This window comes from Macaca nemestrina, chromosome 11 (assembly GCF_043159975.1).
Source record: "Macaca nemestrina isolate mMacNem1 chromosome 11, mMacNem.hap1, whole genome shotgun sequence".
Taxonomy (NCBI): domain Eukaryota; kingdom Metazoa; phylum Chordata; class Mammalia; order Primates; family Cercopithecidae; genus Macaca; species Macaca nemestrina.
Genome location: NC_092135.1, coordinates 103040242 through 103061471, shown reverse-complemented (window position 1 = coordinate 103061471; position 21230 = coordinate 103040242). Strand labels below are relative to the sequence as shown.

General features: G+C 38.1%; 1 protein-coding gene across 5 annotated transcripts in view; it reads right to left on the bottom strand.

Moving 5' to 3' along the window:
• The window catches only part of LOC105468044 (par-3 family cell polarity regulator beta), a 1086746-nt gene that overhangs the window by 627803 nt on the left and 437713 nt on the right, over positions 1-21230 (bottom strand). The gene's annotated exons all lie outside the window — the stretch shown is intronic.

Here is a 21230-nt window from a genome sequence, read left to right as displayed (position 1 = left end):
TTACCATTGTCAGAAAGTTCTCAGAATAGTGATGCAAATCAAAGCTTCATTACAAAGCCCAGTGCAATAGCATTATTGCAAGAACGTTTTATGAAAGGTAACTACTGTGTATGCTTAGGGCCTGAATTGAAATGATAAAATATAGATTTCATTTATTTTTATAACAAAACCTTATTTTTCTTAAAAAAAAAACACCTGGTCTTCTAAATCCTCACTCTTCAAATCATTTACTCAGAGGGAGAAAAATTCTTGCGGAAGCAGGAGCACAGGCTAGAATATACAGGATATTTCTCATCATCTGCACCCACAATACACTGAGTGATTAGATATTCTCTTCCCTAGTTTCCTCCATGAGACAAGAACAAAGAGCCATCAGGGCTAAAGACCTGGAGGGGGTAATTTCAAGAAGCAATATAGTGATACCCCAACTCTGAATAAGAATGCAGGCACTCTTCCATTGCCTTGTCAAACTAGCCTGGATCCTGAATTACATTGATTATGAAACTGCCTTGAACTCTCCTTAACTCTGTTTCTGGAATCCAGTCTAGACTGATAAAATGAAAAAGTCTTCATGCCTCCTCCTTGCCCCAGACCCCGCTTTATAATTCTTTTTGGTGTATTCTGAATGTCTACAACAAACCAGTTCCCAAACTAAATACTTTGGAAGACCCCAAAACAGCCATATCATGCCCCTCATGGAGGCTATGGGGAATATCTGATGCATACAAAAAAATTATGTTTATTAAAAAACACTTTGCAATTCTCTCAAGAATCCATCCACTATTCCACAAATATTTATTGCTTGCCTACTATGCACCAGACACTATTCAAGGTGCTGGGGATACAACAGAGGAAAAACAGGCAGAAATCTGAGCTCCCCAAGAGCTTGTGTTACAGACAACAAACATAAAAATCAACTGTTTCCTATGTTAGACATGGATACGTGCTATGGAAAAACACAAAGCAGACGGTGGGCTACAATTGAGTACAGTGGTCAGAACAGAGCTTACTGAGAAGGTGACTTCTGAGCAAAGGCTTAAAGGGCACGAGATAATTAGCTCCATGGGTCTCTGAGGTGGTGACACCATCAGGGGAAAGCCCTACTTTGTAAGAAAAAGTAGTAGGGCACAAGGTCAGAGAAGTAACAGGCTAGATTGTGAAGGCCTTGTAACCTGCTAGGCAGAATAACTACCCTCCCTCCCCTCAAAAAAGTCCATCTCCTAATCGCTGGAACCTGTGAACCTATTATGGAGAAATTAAGATTGCAAGTAGAAGAAATAAGGTTGCTTAGCAGCTGACCTTAGCAGAGGAAGACTGTCCTAGATTATCTGTCTGGCTCAGTCCAATGTAATCACAAGGTCCCTTATAAAGGTGAAGAGGGAGGAAAGGGAGTCAATGTCGAAATGCCTTAGCACAATAAAGACCGGACTGGCCATTGCCAGCTTTGAAGTGGACCAGGAGCCAAGGAACGCAGGCAGCGTCTACACACTGGAAAAAGCCAGATTCTCTGCCAGAGCCTCTAGAAGGAACTCAGTCTTGTTAAGCCCTTGTTAAGCTCCACATCAGCCTGGAACAACTTTCGACCAGTGCAAGTGCTGGGTGTTGTGCAGCCTTGTCGTGTTTGCCCAACAAGGAGTTTTCTCCCACCTGGCACATCGGAGGAGCGCATTAGCCCAGCAAGACTCCAGAAACGTAAGAAAATAAATTCATATGAAGTCACTGACTTTGTGGTAATTTCTTATGGCATCAACAGAAAAATAATCCGCCCACTGTAAGAAAGGTGGCTTTTCCTCTGAATGAAAGGGTGAGCCACTAGATGATATGAAGCGGGAGAAAGACCTGATCTGACGGCTATTTTGAAGAGGGATTCTTGCTGCAAGTTAAGAATAGGCTGTGGAGCAGGCGGGGTAGAGGCAGAAGAGCAGGCAGGAGGGCATCAGAGCAGAAGAGGATGGAGGCTGGTCCAGAGCTGTTGAGGTAGATGAGGTCAGAGATAAGAAGTGGTTGAGCCTACCAGCATGAAGAAAAGGCGCTGCTTCAGGACAGCAGAGAGGAGACAAAGATGACTCTGTGAAAACTGAAGCATATAATTTGGACCTGGGAAGACTAAATGCTTTCCTCCAGGTAAAGATGTTAGCTGCAGAGGAAGCTGGGTAGGGGTGGGAATAGGACCGATTTCATCTTAAGGAAATATTAAGGGCACAGAGCTGGGAAAGCCAGCACAGGGTCTGTCACCGTTCAATGATGTGGTCTGTCTGAAATGGCGGAGCCAGAATGTGACCTATGTAAAGCTTTAGACTTTACTTTTTAAATGTAGTTTACAGTCTACAAGGGGGTGAAACAGGGCTGTTTGAGGGAAGGCCAATACTTATTTATGACTTGCTTGGCTGGTAGGTTAGAAACATACACTGTCACCCTATAAATGCTATCTACCACATAACTATTGACAAGCTTTAAGGGAATTGACAGGCAGTTGGGTTTTTAAACTACTCACATGTGTCATATGAATGTTAATAGTAGCTACTTATATTAGGGAATGGAGTAAATATATTTTTGTTTAGGGGGAAATTCTCAAGATTTCTTCCTGAATTTAATCCATAAAGGAGCCCAATTAAATTTCAGTGTTATTTCCGCTTCTCCTTTTCTTCATTCAGTACCACGTATGAGATATATTAGGTGAGAGTATCCTCTCCAGTGTAGTCCTCAACACTAAAAAGCTTCTCTCATCATGGAGCTGCTCTCTACTGTTGTCATAAGGTGCACATCATCCTGGAACAACCTTCGACCAGTGCAAGTGCTGGGGGTTGTGCAGCCTTGTGGTGTTTGCCCTACAAGGAGTTTTCTCCCATCTGGCACATGGGAGGAGCACACTACACCTCCCCGCCATTTCCGCTGATGTATTCTGATCAATGAGTGAACAGCAAAAGCAGTATGTGCCGCTTCAAAGATTTTAACTGCCTGCTTGAGACCACCCAGGGTTATCACCCTCATGTGCCAACCAGGAAGGCCAGATATTCTGGACGGTGCAGCTTCAGCTGACAGTGCCTGTCACACTGGGTCAGAGTCACCCAGTAAAGCTATCGCTCTAGAGAGCCATCAGGATCTGTAACGGCTCTGTATGAAAAGGAAGTAAATGCTGTTGTATTCGGTTACCAAGATAGAGGGGTTCAGCCTATTCCAACACAAATGATGAAGAATTAGTAATAAAAGAACCAGAGAAAGAGTTAGGATCCCTAGGGCTGGTTCCCACAATTGTAAGTATTGGCTATCCACTTAAAGAGCATTGTAGGCAGGGTGCAGTGCCTCACGCCTGTAATTCCAGCACTTTGGGAGGCCAAGGCAAGCAGATCACCTGAGGTCAGGAGTTTAAGACCAGCCTGGCCAACATGGTGAAACCCCATCTCTACTAAAAATATGAAAATCAGTTGGGTGTGGTTGCAGGCGCCTGTAATCCCAGCTATTCAGGAGGCTGAGGCAGCAGAATCACTTGAACCTGGGAGGCAGAGGTTGCAGTGAGCTGAGATAGCGCCATTGCACTTCAGCCTGGCGACTAGTGAAAATCTGTCTCAATTAAAAAAAAAAAAAAAAAAAAAGCATTGTAAAAGCAATACAATAAAGTCAAAGTTACAGGCTTCTGCCTGCACTACCACAAGACAAAACAAAATAGAAACAAACCAAAAAACCCTAAGGTCCTAACATTATGCAAAGGATGTCTCAGGATAAAACTTCTAGTGACAGTACCTTGCACCTTCAGTCTCTCAAGCAATATGGATGGAAGCCGGGGTGATGTGCTCAGGAAATCAGTTTGAAACACTAAAAAATACTGCTCCCATGATAGAAAGGCATTCATATCAACAACCCACGCAATAAGTTTGAATAAAACCAACCTGTAAAATGTGAGCATGGAAAAGATCAACATTTCTCAAATAAAGTTTGCATGTGATTACAAAATGTGTATCTTAAAAAGTTAACCTAACTTAAGTAGACATTTGGCTATTTCACCTATCTCCTTAAAAGGGTTGTATTCTCATTGGGAAAATGGGGGATCGCTTTTTATGTGACTGTGCCATATATTCAGGCATACATGGAACATAATATAACAAACATGGAACTTTTAGGGAAATCTAATAAAAACCAGAACTAAGAAAGGTTATTTCTCTAACTTTATCTGGTCCCCCAACCACTACACACACTCAATAAATATCAGCAACAGATTTTATGTGTGACACCTGAGCAGGCTCACTCAGTAGACAACATAAGGCTGTGGCCACAATGAAAACATAATTTAACAAGTCTAATGTAGCAAATCAAACTGTGCACCACCACACCCATTGCCATGGGAAAGGGATTATTGTTAATGCTGTACTACCCAGAATTCTTCTAGCATGTGGTATCTGCTTCGGCCAGTCTGTGTTTTGTATAATATTCCAGTAAAAGTTTCAGCAGTAGGCCACAGAGCTGCCTGTTCAACGTACCCCAATAGATGCACGACTCTTCCACACAGGCAAAAGGAGCAAGAGAAAAAAACCCTTTGACTTGAACACTGCTTATATTTCTCATTGGTAACAAGTCTGCAAACCCCCGGAATCAAAGAACTGGAAATACCCTTGTATCCTGTAAGTAACTAGATCCTTTTTCTGAACAGTATTTTGCTGAGATAAACCTTTAAAGTTTCTCTGGGCCTGAATGCATGCCAAACATTTTCCTTATCACTCCAAAAGTTTAGGTAAATGTATCATGTACCACTTGCTTCCTAAGAAAGATTGAATTCACTGAAGTAAATTGGGTAGTTCTCAATACCACTTTATCACCTACAATACTGTTCTTCAGTTGAGAGTACTCCAGTTCCAATAGGCTCCTTGTGAATATTATAGCAATTAAGAAGACCACTTTAATGCACAGGAGAAAAGGACAATGATTATCAGTGGGATTGTGGCTCTGGAATTAAGTTTAAACATCACAGGGAAAATGTTCTCATCTCTAGTGGATAGAAAAGATTGGGTGCGCTTGGAACTGTTATCAGGTGAAACTGAAAAAGAACATGTTCAAAGTTCAAAACTCAATTTTAAAAAGTTTCTTGGTACATTCTATAGCAAGTTCCTGAGACTCGTAGAAAAAGGTTTCATGAATTAATTTCAGACAGTATGGAACCATGGAAATTCTAAGTAAATGTTTTTAAAAAAATCATTCTTAAGAGAGTATCACATTTTATATATACTTCCATTTAACAAGGCAAAATGAGTCATTTCTTCCATCTCCTTTCTTTCCTTAGTGCTTTTGTAGCAATGAGGTAAATGATGACGACAACGATAATGAATTATAGGACCATTGGAATTTAGGGTTCAAAAGAAGTTTGCCGTTCAACATCGGAAATTATAGGATGACTTTACTCAAAAACAGATACAGACGTCCTGAAGAAAACATTAGCAAAAAAATACATACATAAAAAAGTAAAAAGTAAGAAAGCATTAGCAAACTGAATCCGGCAATGCATAAAAAGATTACACTTTATTGCCAGTTTGAGATTACCCTAGAAGTGCCAGTTTAATTTAAATTTTTTAAAAAATCAGCCAGGCATGGTGGCTCACGCCTGTAATCCCAACACTTTGGGAGGCTGAGGCAGGCGGATCACGAAGTCAGGAGATCAAGACCATCCTGTCCAACACAGTGAAACCTCAACTCTACTAAAAATACAAAAATTATCTAGGCATGGTGGCACATGCCTGTAATCCCAGCAACTCAGGAGGCTGAGGCAGGAGAATCGCTTGAACCAGTGTGTCGGAAGTTGCAGTGAGCCGAGATTTCACGACTGCACTCCAGCCTGGCAACACAGCAAAACTATAATCATTCAATCAATACAATTTATCATATTAATAGATCAAAAGCAAAAAACATTTAACCACCTCAGTGGATATGGAAAAATGTTTAGCAGAATTTAACATTCCTTTATATCAAAAACTTTTAGTGATTAGAAATTAAAAGAAACTTCCTTAACCTAAAAAAAAAAAGTTTTTCATTTCCTCTCTAATTCTTTTTTATATATACTTTAAGTTCTGCGATACATGTGCAGAACATGCAGGTTTGTTACATAGGTATACAGGTACCATGGTGGTTTGCTGCACCCACCAACCCATCATCTACAGTAGGTATTTCCCCTAATGCTATCCCTCCCCTAAACCCCAGCCCCTGACAGGCCCTGGTGTCTGATGTTCCCCTCCCTGTGTCTTCTCTAATTCTTATATTTGTCTTTCTTGCCTTACTATGTGAAGATCTCCAGTACTGAACAGAAGTGGTGGCAAAGTGATCTTATTCATAACCTTAATAAGAAAATAATAATTGACTCAATTTTTCAACATTGACTATATGTGTATATGTGTGTGTATATATATACACATATACACACTCACTATACATAAATAAAAATATTAAGCATATAAATAATATATATTTACATTACTGTAAATATTTTATACTTATTTAAAGATGTGTATACAAGTATAAATTTATTAATATAAAAGTTATATATCCATAAATGTATAGCAAAACTAAAAACATGAACTAGTTTTCATTAAGATTATGAATAAAATCACCTTCTATCACTCATTCTATGCAACACTGGAGCTCTAAGTGTAGTAATGCAAGAAAGACAAATGCAAGAATTAGTAAAGAAATAAAATAATTTGAAAAGAATAGTCAATCATAGATGATATGATTGTGTAAAACCCCTAAAAGAGACTCGGTTAAATTATTAGTGTTCACAAAAGTCTTAAGGACACTTTCTGGCTTAAAAAAATCAACTGAATTTCTCTAAGCCAGTGACAAACAGAAACAAAACATTTTAGTAATTTTATTTAAAATAACATCAAAATATCAGGTACTCAGAAGTAGATTCAAATAGGTGTAAAAACTTTATGAAGAGATCATCAATCCTTACTGAAGGGCAGTAAAGAAGCTGTAAATAAATGTAGAGAAGATATAGCATGTTCATTGATGTGAAGACTCAGTATTATAAGAATGCCAACTCTCTCCAAACTGATCTATAAATTCAATTCCATCCCAATCAAAATCTCACAGGTTTCTGTTTCTGAAATTTAACTGGCCATTTCTAAAATTAAAGTGGAAGAACAAAGGGCCAAGAACAGCCTGACCATTCCTAAAGATGAACAACACAGGAACCTACCCTGACAGATATCACAGAGTATTATAGAGCTAGGGTAACTAAGTTAGCATGGAATTAACACAGGAATCGAAAGCATGACAACTGAAATAGTTTAGAGCATCCAGAAGCAGACACAGAAATACTAAGACATTTGAATTTGACAGAATTATAACAGCTGTGTGTTTCTGTGGAGAAATGAAAGACTTTATAATAAATGATGCCTGACAATTGGTCATGTGTATGGTAGAAAAGCTGTACCCCTATCTCACACCATATGCAAAAATAAAAAATTATCGTACGTAAAGTAAAATTTTAAACATACAAAATTATGAAACTTTTACATAAAGTAGAAGAGTTTCTCTATGTCTTTAGTTAGGGAACAGTTTCTTAAATAAGATACAAAATATTCAAACATTAAAATGTTGATTCTATTAAAATCAAGAATTCCTGGTCATCAAAAAACATACAGGAAGACAAGTCACCAACTGGCACAAGATATTTGTAGCATACACACACACACACACACACACACACACACACACACACAGAGACACAATCTAAAAATGATTAGTGTTCTTAATATGTAAATAATCCCTATAAATCAGAGAGTAGAATGATAGTTACTAGAGTCTGGAAAGTAGGAGCGAGAAAGAAAGGTTTGTTAATGGGTATCAACATACAGTTAGTTCTAGTGTTCAATAGCATGCTACGGTGACTACAGTTAACAATAATTCGTTGTATATTTCAAAATAGCTAAAAGAGAATATTCAAAATGTTCCCAACACAAAGAAATGATAAATGTTTGAGGTGATATGCTAATAACCCTTAATTGATCATTACACATTGTTTGCATATATCAAAATATCACATGTACTCCAAAAATATGTACAATCATGATCAAGAAAAAAATGTTTTTAAAGCGTTCCTGCAAATCAGTGAGTAGAAAAATTGTCAAAAATCTTACCAGGAACATCACAGAAGAGTAAATCTGAATGGCCAATAATTACATCAAAATATGCTTGAGCTCAATCACAATGAAATATTTCATATCCATAAAATTGGCAAAAATTTAAAATCTAGCTATATTGTTTTGCTGACCATGTAGAAAACTGGAATTCTATTTTACATTTAGTGGTTTAAAGAATTAGTAAAATTACTGTGGGAAGCAATTTGGCATTATCTAATACATTTCAAAAGTAACATATTGTATAAACCAACGATTTCATTCTAGGTGTATTTCCTAGAGAAAATTGTTATACATGTTCATCGGCTATATGAAGAAGGTGGTTTATAGTCATGCTGCATGTAAGAGCAAAAACCTGGAAATAAAGCAAATATCCATTTTAAAAAAAAGCAAACTATACTACAATGAAATGAATGGAAAATGGGCTACATTCAACAACATGATACTCCTTAGGAGTGCAATATTAAGGAAAAAAAGGTGCAAAAAAATTTTTCAGTATACTTCCATTTATAAAGTTCAAAATCACACAAAACTAAACAATGCACTCTATAGACATATGAAAATTCATGGTAAAATTATAAAGATAAGCAAAGGAATGATTATTGCACAGAAAAGTGAAATAGATGGAATTAGCAAGGGGTACAGGGGAAGCTTCAAAGATAATGATAGCCCAGTTTCTCAAATCAGGTGTTAGGTATATATATGGGTGCTCACTGCATTGCTTCTCTTCACACATACCACAGTTTTAGAAAACTCTCAAATTCAATATTTAATTTAAAAATAAATCCTTTCGCTGGCTTCTAGGAAAATGTCCTGGCTCCTTACCTTGGCTATGTAAGTGCTTCCAGATCTGGTTCCATCCTGGTTTCCAGAAAAATCTCACCATACTTCTCTCCCCATTTTTTCCTACCTTACATTCCTTATCGCAGTCATACTTGGCATTTTTCATTTTCTTGAACATGCAATGCTAGAAATATTCTTTCCATTTCCACTTGCCTGGTCAACCCCTCATTTCCTCTAAAAAAATCGTCCCTGAACTTACCGTCCCCAGCTCCTTTCTTAGGTAAAAGGACACTGACCTGAGGACTGACTGTAGCCTGTATCCCTCTTAACATAACATTTAAACTGTATTTGCGATTACTTCCTATACTAGGCAGTACACTTAGTAACAGCAAAGACCACTGCCATCTTGTGCACTGTTGGAGGTCTACTACTCAGGACCTAGAAGATGAACAGTACCTGATAAATATTTCTTGTTTAATATAAGAACAAATAGATGAACGTATTTCTTTTTGTAGCAGCCCATTCTTTTCATTGTTAAATAGATCTAATCTTCTTTAGGTGTGTGTGTCAGAATGTGGCCAGCATTTCTTTTAACTGTCACCCTATTATATGGGCACACCACCATTTCTTGTAAATTTCTCTCATTTCTCTTTTTCAGTTATTTTAAATGTGAGTGGAAACTAAGTTCAGGAGTATGATACGAAGAACAATTTTCAAATCTAAAATTTTTGAACAAAGTTCTCTTTTTCTTGTCATGCATACTTATTTAGGTCACAAATTCATTTTTTTAATTACTGTGGACACACAATAGGTATATATATTTATGGAGTACATGAGATGTTTTGATACATGTATGTAATGTGAAATAAGCACATCATGGAGAATGGGGTATCCACACCCTCAAGTATTTATCCTTTGTGTTACAATTACAATCTTTCAGTTATTTTGAAATGTACAATTATGCTATTATTGACAATAGTCACCACGTTATGTGTCTTAGTCATTCTATGTCTTATTCATTCTATTTTTTTTTAACCATTAACCATCCCCACCTGCCCCCTACAAGCCCCCCACCACCTTCCCAGCCTTTGGTAACCATTCTTCTACTCTCTATGTCCATGAGTTCAATTGTTTTGAGCAAATTCATTTCCTGAGAAAAAAGAGACACCATTTACTCTTCATGTGGGATTTCAATATTTCCAAAATGTCAAAATTATACTAGTAGCATGGCTGGTTTATCATGCATGCAGTGCTAATCCAATGTCTTCTCTGGCTTGACCATAACTTCATCTCCTTCTTGTCTCAGCTTTTTTCTCTCCAGAACTTCTCCAAGGACCCCCTTCATGCCCTCATCCTCCTCCTGCAATGTGATGACCCCCACTGGACTCTACGTGTTTCTCTCTCTTTTGCCATATTTTCATCTAACTACCTCTTTCCCTGAACTCTATTTTTCATTTCCACCTCCACAATACCTCTCCCTTCCAGCATTCTAAATGTCACCTTTTGGATTCTGCTTGTCAGCTGGATTAACAGAGTGACAAACCCATGAAGTCCCCCCCAAAAGCTAATGGAATGAAATCACCTCCCTATATGAGAATCACAGATACTGTTCCCAATTTTTTCTGATACATGTTTAGCACGTTTGTTGTATGAAAAGCAGTAAATAAGATTAAGATCCCAACTTGAAAAGACAATGAAAAGTCCTTAGTCTTGGAACACTGAAAAAAGAAAAATTCTGAAGAAGATGAAAATCTTGAGTTTAATTTGTTAATTCAATTTGTTTACGCATTCATTCAGCAAATAATTATTGACTGACCACTACGCACCAGGCATTGTGCCAGGGACTACAGATGCAACAGTGGACAAAAGAGATGATGATCTGAGTTCATCAACACACCTTCCAGAAAGAGAAGGCAAACATATACACAAATAAGTATGTATCATCTTTATAATTTATCTCCCAAAACTACAGAATCTTTTCTTTGACAAAGGTAATACCATCAGAAATATTCTTCATGAAAGCATATATTTTATCAATCAACAAGCATTCTATTCTGGCAATACTTTCAGAATTCGAGAGAAAATATCTTCCAAAAAGGTTTTATTCCCAGAGAAAATATTAGTCTTTTGAATTTGCATGTCACCCCAGGGCCACATCTTAAAAACACATTTATTTGCAAGTTCATTGTCTTCATTTTACCAGTAAGTGCTTTCATTTTTTTCTTGTAGGGTATTTTAACTGGGTACTTCATAGTCCACATTTTTTTTTCCAAAGTCAAATCTGTTCTCTTATTCTGAGGAAAGGCACCTGTGGAAGTTTTGTTAACTCTTATAGTACATGAGAGTGCCATTTAATACACCAAACCAATACTATACAGCCACCCGAGAGAGTCCCTTAGACACCTGGGAAATTTGTTCAGTACCTGTGCTATTGTTTTAGAATATCTCCCGAAAGGAAACATTTTCTCCTGGTAATGAAAAATACCTCAAAAAGAAAGAGAGCTTTCAAAATTTGAGGAACTGCTCTGAGGGAGATATGCAACACATGACTATTGAGAATCTTATCAGCTGAGGTAAAACTTTGCTCCAGCATTTTATGTCAGGACGTAAAAGGTGGGCTGAGAGATGGAAGAATGCTGTCCATCAAGAGTCTGTCAAATTACCCATTGAAAAGGTCATTCCACCGAAAATTACTCTTCTAGCTGCTATCGCATTAGGAATTTTTGCCAAAGAGATTTTTTAAACTCCACAGAAAAGACTGAGAAACTGAACAATCCTCACCTGTGAAATCTAATAATCACCTTGGAATGCTAATAGGTGTATATAATATTAATTGCATATGTTAAAAGTATAAACTTGCTAAAGACAGTAAGTAGTTGTTGGATGTCACCATCTGAGGGGTTTACATTTAGTTTGATGGATTACAAAAGTGGATTTAAGAGCTCAAGGAGAGATTATGATTTAAACTAGGGAAAGTGCTGATTATTACAAATCAGTAACTGCCAATGCTGAGATAAATCACAGTTTAGGGTTGATGTGCTCTATCCATAACACTTCATAGCTGTATAGACATGTTTTGAAGAAGGATAATGCAGAAACTTACTTGGATATTGTTATGCCCTATGTGCTTTTGATACAACTGTTGAGTTATACACTAGCAGGCCCTGAGCTTTCCTTGCAGTCAGCAAAGGTGACACACAGGTAAGTGAAGTAAAGGGATCCAATCAAAAGATGACAGAGATCTGCCACATCCAAGAAAGTCCCTAGCATATGGGCCCAGATAAGCTCTCCTTTTTTTTTTTTTTTTTGGAGACAGAGTCTCATTCTGTTGTCCAGGCTGGACTATGGTGGCACCATCTGGGCTCACTACAACATCCACCTCCCAGATTCAAGCAATTCTCCTGCCTCAGCCTCCTGAGTAGCTGGGGCTATAGGCGCATGCCACCACGCCCGGCTAATTTTTTGTATTTTTAGTAGAGATGGGGTTTCACCATGTTGCCCAGGCTGGTCTCGAACTCCTGAGCTCAGGCAATCCGCCTGCCTCAGCCTCCAAAGGTGCTGGGATTACAGACATGAGCCACCACGGCTGGCTAAGCTCTTTTCAATACAATCCAGATGTTTCTCCCCTTATCCTTTGTCTATTTTGTACACACCATCCCAACCCTCACCAGATCTTCCTTCCACCTGAAACCAACTTGGTACACGGGGCTTCATCAATTGTCGCCACTTCTTTCCAGTGGCTTTTCACATATAACCACTGAAGTGGCCCTCTGCCACTGAAGAAGTCGGGGCGGCAGATGCTCAGTTCAGTTTCAGTGAGACCCTCTGTCCATTTGGTCAAATTCCAGCCACGTTCATGTCTGTGGTGCATGGCAAAAATGCAAACATTGTGACATTTTCTCCTCTTTGTTTTTCCAGCAAAGTGTTAGAACTGTATGTTTCCTGGAGCTTATGGCCTCACACATTCTGATATAGCCAATTTTGAAACATTTCTCTTCCATAGAAAAAATTCTCCCCTTTGATAGCAATAGTATCCACTCAACCACTTAAGCTTTTAGTCTTGGCGTCAAGTTCATATAGATTGTCATCCCTCAGAAAGATAAGCATCAGGAGTTAATCAATTTTGTTGTTTGGGCTTTACTGCATTCCTTTAATTGTTCAAGGAAGGAAAGTAGAGAGAGATAGTTAAAGAGAGGGAAAAAACAGGAAGGAGGGAAGGAAGGAGGATGTAAGGAAAGAAGTAGGGGAAGGAAAAGGGGGAAGAAAGAGGAGGAGAAATGGAAAGAAGAGAAAGAGACAGACTAAGTTAGAGAGGTCTCTAACCTGGTAGCCTACGATATTACCATTGAATTTGTAACTATGCCTATAATCGTTATTAGATGTACCAAACATGGTAGAGAAGATTTTGTGAGCTCTGGGGCTGTATTGAATGACTTGCTTGAACACTTGGTGAATTAAGATACCTTGAAGTCATCTGGGGTGGGGTGCGGGGGAGCAGTGGAACAAAGGTGAGCAGTAATTCTTTCCTGATGATTATTCCAGGACTGCTTCACATTCCTCCCGCCAGACTTAAGCTCAGTACTCACACAGGGCTCTCAGTTAATGGATCCGCACCATTAATCCCATATCTAAGTGCCTAAAGTGGGTGAAAATGGGGATTCCAGTCTCACACATGCAATGCAAAAATGGCCCTTCTCTTCCTAACCATGACATCTGGGTCCTCAAAGAGGAGAAAGCCCCTCCCACAAATTCCAGGGCTGGTCCATTTCCTGCTACTGAATTAAACATCTCCCAAAAAAACTGACAACTCACACATCCAATAACATTCCTTTGTGACTACAAAGGAATACACATACATTTATTTTAATATTAATGCTATTTATATTCAATACAGAAGGGAAACATCTTCTTCTCCTAAGGGCCCTGGCTATCACTGGTCTAAATCTGAAACTCCATGAAATCATTTTGCCAAATTTTCCCTTGTGCGTTACCCCATTTTAAGTCCACTCCATCTTCAATACGAAACTCCAGCAATTTCAGTAATAAAGTGGCAGCATTTCCACGTCCAAACTACATGTAAAAACTATTTTGATTAGTCTCAACTGACTAATAAGACTGAAAAATCTTGACTATTACAGACAGCAATTTACTAGTATTTGTCCAATAATGTAAGTTGAGACCTTTTAAAGAGAAATGTATATTTTATTTTTTTTTGCTAATTTGACATGAAATTACTGTGAAAATTTTATCATATATTATATATATATAATTTTGATTTAGATGTTTTATAGGTGTAAGGAAGGCAAAACTCCACCTCTATTTTCTTAGGATTTGGCTGGATCTGAGAATTAGATAAGGAAACGAAGACCCAAATAAGGGGTTAGAGTCAGTTACTTATACACTGAATTGGACAAATAATAGTAAGTTGTGAAAATGCAACTGTGTTATGTGGAGAGGCTTAAAAGAGTTATTTTACAATGTCCATACTAAATTCTCCTGGTTTCAACTTCCAATCCTAAGGATAAGGATGTTGTGTCTTGCAAGTATAGGGAGTGCATCTTTCACAAGAGAATTTCATCTTCTGCTTTTAAGAAATGGCACGAGGCCGGGCACGGTGGCTCAAGCCTGTAATCCCAGCACTTTGGGAGGCTGAGACGGGCGGATCACAAGGTCAGGAGATCGAGACCATCCTGGCTAATCCGGTGAAACCCCGTCTCTACTAAAAAATACAAAAAACTAGCCGGGCGAGGTGGCGGGCGCCTGTAGTCCCAGCTACTCCGGAGGCTGAGGCAGGAGAATGGCGTGAACCCGGGAGGCGGAGCTTGCAGTGAGCTGAGATCCGGCCACTGCACTCCAGCCTGGGCGACAGAGTGAGACTCCGTCTCAAAAAAAAAAAAAAAAAAAAAGAAATGGCACGAAGGTCAGAGTCATCTTTTTGCACCTGGTGTTTTTCAAGTGCCTTTAAACTTAAATAGTCAAGATGGCAGGTTGGTGTATTTTTAACTCCTTCACAGGTAATAAAATGCATGAAGATTTTCTCCACACAGGCTGAATTATTTCCTCTTAATTATCAGCTAAATACATTACATTTAATATCAAATGTTGTCTTTTTTCCCTAACTTTCCTTAAACTGACTTCTCTCCTCCCCCTTTCCTCTCCCCGACTCCCCCCACAGCCACCATGCTTACATTTTTGGATGCATTCTTTACTAAAGCCACAGTTTGAACCTTCATAAATGTCAGTTATTGTAAGTTGGTTAGGACCACAATGCAGAGTTAACAACTATATTTAATCAAGATTTAATAACACCAATATTATTTCAGAATGAAACTAGCAAATAAAGAAACTCCTATATAATGTCTGCAAATTATCAGGCCCAATCACCAGTTGGACAACCCAAACTGCATTGGCTATACCAACATTCACAGAATCAACGCTTCAGGTCACCGAGCTAAGAAAACAGCAGTAACAACCTCCTGAAAAATACTCAATCAGGTAGAAAGCACTAAATCAGGTAGAAAATGGAGGCAATCATCCAGATAATCCGAGAAAACCAAGACAAAAAGCACTCCAATTATTTGTATACTTTAGCTGAAGTATTTGTAGTTGTTCTAGATTTAGGTAATTATATTCATTCTCCTTTCAGATATATGCAATTTGAAATATCCCCCTCAAGTAAAATCAGACAAAAAAGACAAGCCCTACAGAGTATACTGCAAATTCATAAAATAGATTACTTTTTATCAGATACAATGACTAATTCTTTTTTACATCTATACCAATTTAAGCGTGAGTAAATGCACAGTCTATTTAATACTGAACTGTTATCCATTATCTAGGGGCAATGTTACAGTTTCTTACTCTTTTCAAAAATTTAATTAGAAAACGTTTGTTTGGTGCCACCATATACCTAACTAAAATCTTTTAGCTTGAGCTGAAACATTGTGAGCGTTAGAGTGAGTTGGTACTGGTGTGAAACATGAGTCAGCACATTCACGAAGCTGCAAAGCAAGCTGGACAACATATTGTTATGTGGATTAGTGAGGCAAGAAAGAGAGCTATCATCAGTGTGAACTGGTGGCTGCAGCATGTAGCCAAGCCCCTGTACTTGTGTGCTGAACTTGGGGAGGATTTGGGGAGACTTTGCAGCTGTGCTCTGAGCTGGTCTAGGCCACACCCATGCCTGATCCACAGAACTTGGTCTGTGAGTTGGAGAAAACAGGGTGAGTAGCTCCTTGAAGCAGCTGACAGCAATCTTACAAGAAATTCCTCATCAATAATAAGTACTAAGTTGTGGAAATGATTTATCTTTTCAAGATATAATTACAGTGGTTTCAAGGTTCTCTACCTAATAATGTCACTCCTTCCTGGCCTACTTGTGTCCTAATGTGACCATTTAAAATGTGGTTTTGAAGACAATTCAAACCTTGCAGAAGGAAGGAAATACAAAAATAAAAAATAAAAGTCTCCCTTTCACTGACAGGCTCAACTTACCAGAAGTTGTCTTTTTGTAGCACTTCTATTTTTGACTTTTTTGGTAGTTACATAACTCCAAGATTTATATACATATATATGTGTGTGTGTGTGAATACACATACAATGTCTTGATTTTTTTGAACTTTAAATAGCATTGATAGACTCCCTGCTAAAAAAGATGAGGAATTTTTCTCAAAATTCCTCTCTCCTCTAACCAATCTGCACTACTCCTAACCCCCTTCAAGTTTTGCTCAAATGCCACTCCGTTTAACATTAGACTCCTCATTCTCCTCATCAGACACCCCACTCTCCTGACCCTGCTTGAGCGTTCTCCCAAAACTCTTTATCAGTTTCTAACATACTATATACAAATCTCATTTATGACGGTTACTGTCTTCTCACACTAGTGTATAAACTAAATGAGAATAGAAAGTTTTAACCTTTTTGTTGTTTACTGCTATATTCCCAGCACCTACAAAAGTGCCTGGTATATAGTTAAGTGTCCAATAAATATTTGCTTAATATATGAATTTTAGATTGTCATTTAAATTTTTTTAATAGCCACATCTGCTTGGCCCACCAAGTTAAGCCAGATATCTATCGCCCCACTGGGAAAGAGGGAATTAACATCCTTACACCTTTTATGAAATTATTCTAAGGGTTTTTTTGCTATTGCTATTGTAATAGTTTAATCTCACTGTTGTGAAGTATTCTGCTGTATGCATATACCACAGTTTATTATTTTACCAAAGATAGACATTTAGGTTGTTTCCAATTTGAGATTGATATGAATAGGGATGCTGTTCTATTTTTTTTTTTTTTTCAGTGAATATATATGCTCCTTTCCATGAGAACTACCTAGGTTACCTAGGACTGAAATGGCAGAGTCATAGGACATGTACAGTTTCAATTTTAGTGGATACTCAAACAGTTTTCCAGCAATGTATGAGGTTTACTTACTTCACAGGCTCACCAACAGCCGGTATTGTCTTTCATTTCGATAATTTCTGATGAATTTAGAATAGCCTTGTATTAACCAACTTTTCCTTTTGAATTAATTTATAACTTGCAAAGATAGTATAAAAAGTACCAAGTTTCCCCTACATTAACATCTTACGTAACAATGGTATGTATGTGAAAACTAATTTAATATTTGTACATTACTATTAACAAGGCTACAGATTTCCTTTGGATTTCACCAGTTTTTCCACTAATGACCTTTTCTGTTCCAGTATTCACTTTAGGATACCATATTGTATTTAGTCATCAAGTCTTCTCAGTCTCCTCTGGTCTGGAACAGTTTTTCAATCTTTCCTTGTTGTTCATGACCTTGACAGTTGTGAAGAGGACTTGTCAGGTATTTTGTAAAATGTTCCTCTCATGATTAGCCTGGGGGTATGGATTTGAAGGAAGAATACCATTGAGGTGAAATGCTCTGCTCATCACATCATTTTCAGACTACATGGTATCAGCTGATTTATGCCTGGAGATGATAATCTTGATCACTTGGTTCAAACACTGCTTGCCAGGTTTCTCCACTGTGGATTCACTCGTTTTCTTTTTCTGTATCCTATTCTTTGGAAGTAAGTCATCAACTTCAGCCCATACTCAAGGGGAAATTACTACCTATATCTATTATTTGGAATTCTATTAGAAAGATTTGTCAACCCCTACCCTTACCCCTGACCACTACTAGTTTTATTTATTCAAACAATCACTTATATCAGTATGGGCTCATGCAAATTTACCTTATATGTTGGGTTATAAATCAATACTACATTGTTTATTTTGTTGCTCAAATTTGCAATGTGGTTTTAATGTGCTTTTCTGTTATGATTAATGAAGTTGAACACCTTTATAGAAATTTACTGGCCATTTTATGAAGTGCCTGTTAGGATTCTTTTCTATTTTTCTGTTGAGCAGGATGCTTTTCTCTTATAACTTTTAGGAGTTATTTATGTATCCTGTACACTATCCTTTGTCAGATATATGTGTTAAAATTTCTTCATAGAATCTATGGCTTTTCTTTTCAGTCTTTTAATGAACAGAAGTTCTTTATTGCACATAACCCAATTTATCAAAATTTTTTCCATGGCTATCACTTTTTGCGTTCTGTTTTAGAAACAAGCCTAACACCAAAGTTATGAAGATAGTCTTATACATTGTCTTTCATTGTTTTAGCTTGTTTTGTTATTCATTTACCTTTAGATCTACAATCTGTCTAGCACTGATTTTTGTATACAGTGTGAGGTAGGGATATTAAATTTTTTTTCTATATAGATACTGAGTTGACCAGCAATACCAAATATGATGTAAGCCAAATTATTATATCTGTGAGGGGCTATTGCTATAATTTCTATTCTACTCCATTGCTCTGTTCTTGTGCCAAAACTACACTGAAAAAATTTTTATAACTTTATAAATATCTGTTAAGACAAGCTTTGTTATTCTTCTTCAAGACTGTCTTGTCAATTCTATACTGTTCTCATCTTTGAGCTGTTGTTTTCCATTTATTGTCTGGTGAGTAGTGGCTGTCCATTCATTTCCCTGAATATAAATGAATGAGTATATTCATATTCTTATTCAGTTGCTTAACAACAAATAGCTTCAATTGCTCCTGCCAATATATGGGTCTTTCCTAAAATAACCTCTCCACTGAATTAGGTGGTTGACACGCTTTTAAGATCTCATCTTAAAAGCACGCACAGAAGGCAGATAGACAGGCTGGCTACCCACCTTCATCCCAGCCTTTACTCTAGGGCAGTCTAAGGATAGAATCATCTGTTGATCTGATTTTATTTACTCTCCATTTTCTCTTCCCATTTCCAATCATTTTATCCATCTACCTCCATCTCCTTTAGTTTTACATTAAAACCGTCTTTTTTTGGGAGGGAGACCAGGGTCTCATTTTGTCTCTCCAGGCTGGAGTACAGTGGTGTGATCTCTGTTCATTGGAACTTCTGCCTCCCTAGTTCAAGTAATTCTCCTGCCTCAGCATCCTGAGTAGCTGGGATTACAGGTGCCCACCACCACGCCTGGCTAACTTTTTTGTATTTTTAGTACAGACAGGGTTTTGCCATGTTGGCCAAGCTGGTCTCGAACTCCTGACCTCAGGTGATCCTCTCACCTCAGCCTCCCAGAATGCTAGGATTACAGGCATGAGCCACCATGCCCAGTCAAACACTGTCATTTTTATGAATGTCAGGAAAGGAGGAGGCAAAAAAGAAGTACATTCAATCTACTTTTGCAAGCTGAAAGCTGATGTGCTTCACTGAGTGATAAAGTTGATGAAATTATAGTCAGCAAAACAGGTATATTACGTAAGGTAGGTACAACTTTTGTGCACAAGAATGTCACAAAAAGATGACTACTGCCCTATTGACGTATTGTGTATATTGATAACACCCATGTTATGTCTGAATACAAATAGAAAAGGGGTGAGAACTGTTGCACAGAATTGTGAACACCTTGAGAGAAAAACTGAATTTTACTAATTTTTATATTCCAATAGAGATACTCCATGCCTAATAGACATTAATAATTATCTGTCGGCTAATTTTAAAAGCATTATTGATCTTTGTAACACTCTATGATTTTAATAAAAAGCAGCACTGTAGAAAAATCTCACCTCAGAGACACACAGACTAGATGTTTGTGTTGGTTACTCTCTCCCAGACCACTCCCCAGTCTTCCATGCCCTGTTCTGGCCCCCTGGAGGCTGCTCTAATTCAGTGTCTCAGTGCCTTCTGAAGACCATTTTCCCTCTGGCTGCCTTTTGAATGTAGTCATCGGGAAGGATCAGCAGGAAACCAGAGGGTAGGAAGAGAGGAATCTTGGGGTGTTTATCTGCTCTGTTCTCTCTCTGCCAGCTTCAGCTTTGAAAGTGGCTACACTTGCCATGCACAGGTTGCAGATTCTGATCCTCTAAGGGGCCTTTCCCCAGCATCCGCAGCCTCATCAGATATGTAAGGATTTTCTCCTCTTTCCCCTTTCAGGCCTTAGCTGGTAAGGGCTCCCCATTCTTTTCAGAACTTGGGTGTCCCATTTTCAGAAATACTTATAATCTTTTTATATGACATTCTCTCTAAACACACCTTTGAGTATGCCGTTTCCTGTTGGCACCCTGGCCAGTGTTCTGGGTCAATTGAGGGAGGAGAACAACATTAAAAACAAATTCCTCTTCTCTACATAAAAGTACTGTCAAACACAGACAGCATGCACTTACCAATTGTCAAAGAAAATTCTTATGAACTATATGCCAAATTAGGGTGAGGACATAAAAGTAAATACTTGAGTTGAAGATAAAAAAGATCAAAGCAATCACCCTTCTATTTATCTCTAAAATCAAGCACAAAGGCATTATTTGAAACTATTCTGATTAATATCCCTGGCTACTGTTTTGGCTTCAATAAGCCATTTTACCATTTATCGCATAAGTCTGAAGAGAGGTAAAACAAAATTTAATTTTATGGTTTAGGAGAAGGCATAAGACGACCAGAATCTAAATTTGTGAAAAAGAGAGAACATGGTCTTATGGGCTGAAAGTTGAAAGTGGGAAATAGGGATAACAAAAGACCAGATCAAAATATCAATTGCATGGCTAGGTGCCAGTGGCTCATGCTTGTAATCCCAGCACTTTGGGAGGCAGAGGTGGGCAGATCACTTGAGGTCAGGAGTTTGAGACCAGCCTGACCAACACAGTGAAAGCTGTCTCTACTAAAAAAATACAAAAATTAGCTGGGTGTGATGGCCTGCATCTGTAGTTCCAGCTACTCAGGAGGCCAAGGTAGAAGAATCACTTGAGTCCGGGAGGCGGAGGTTGCAGTGAGCTGAGATAACGCCATAGAA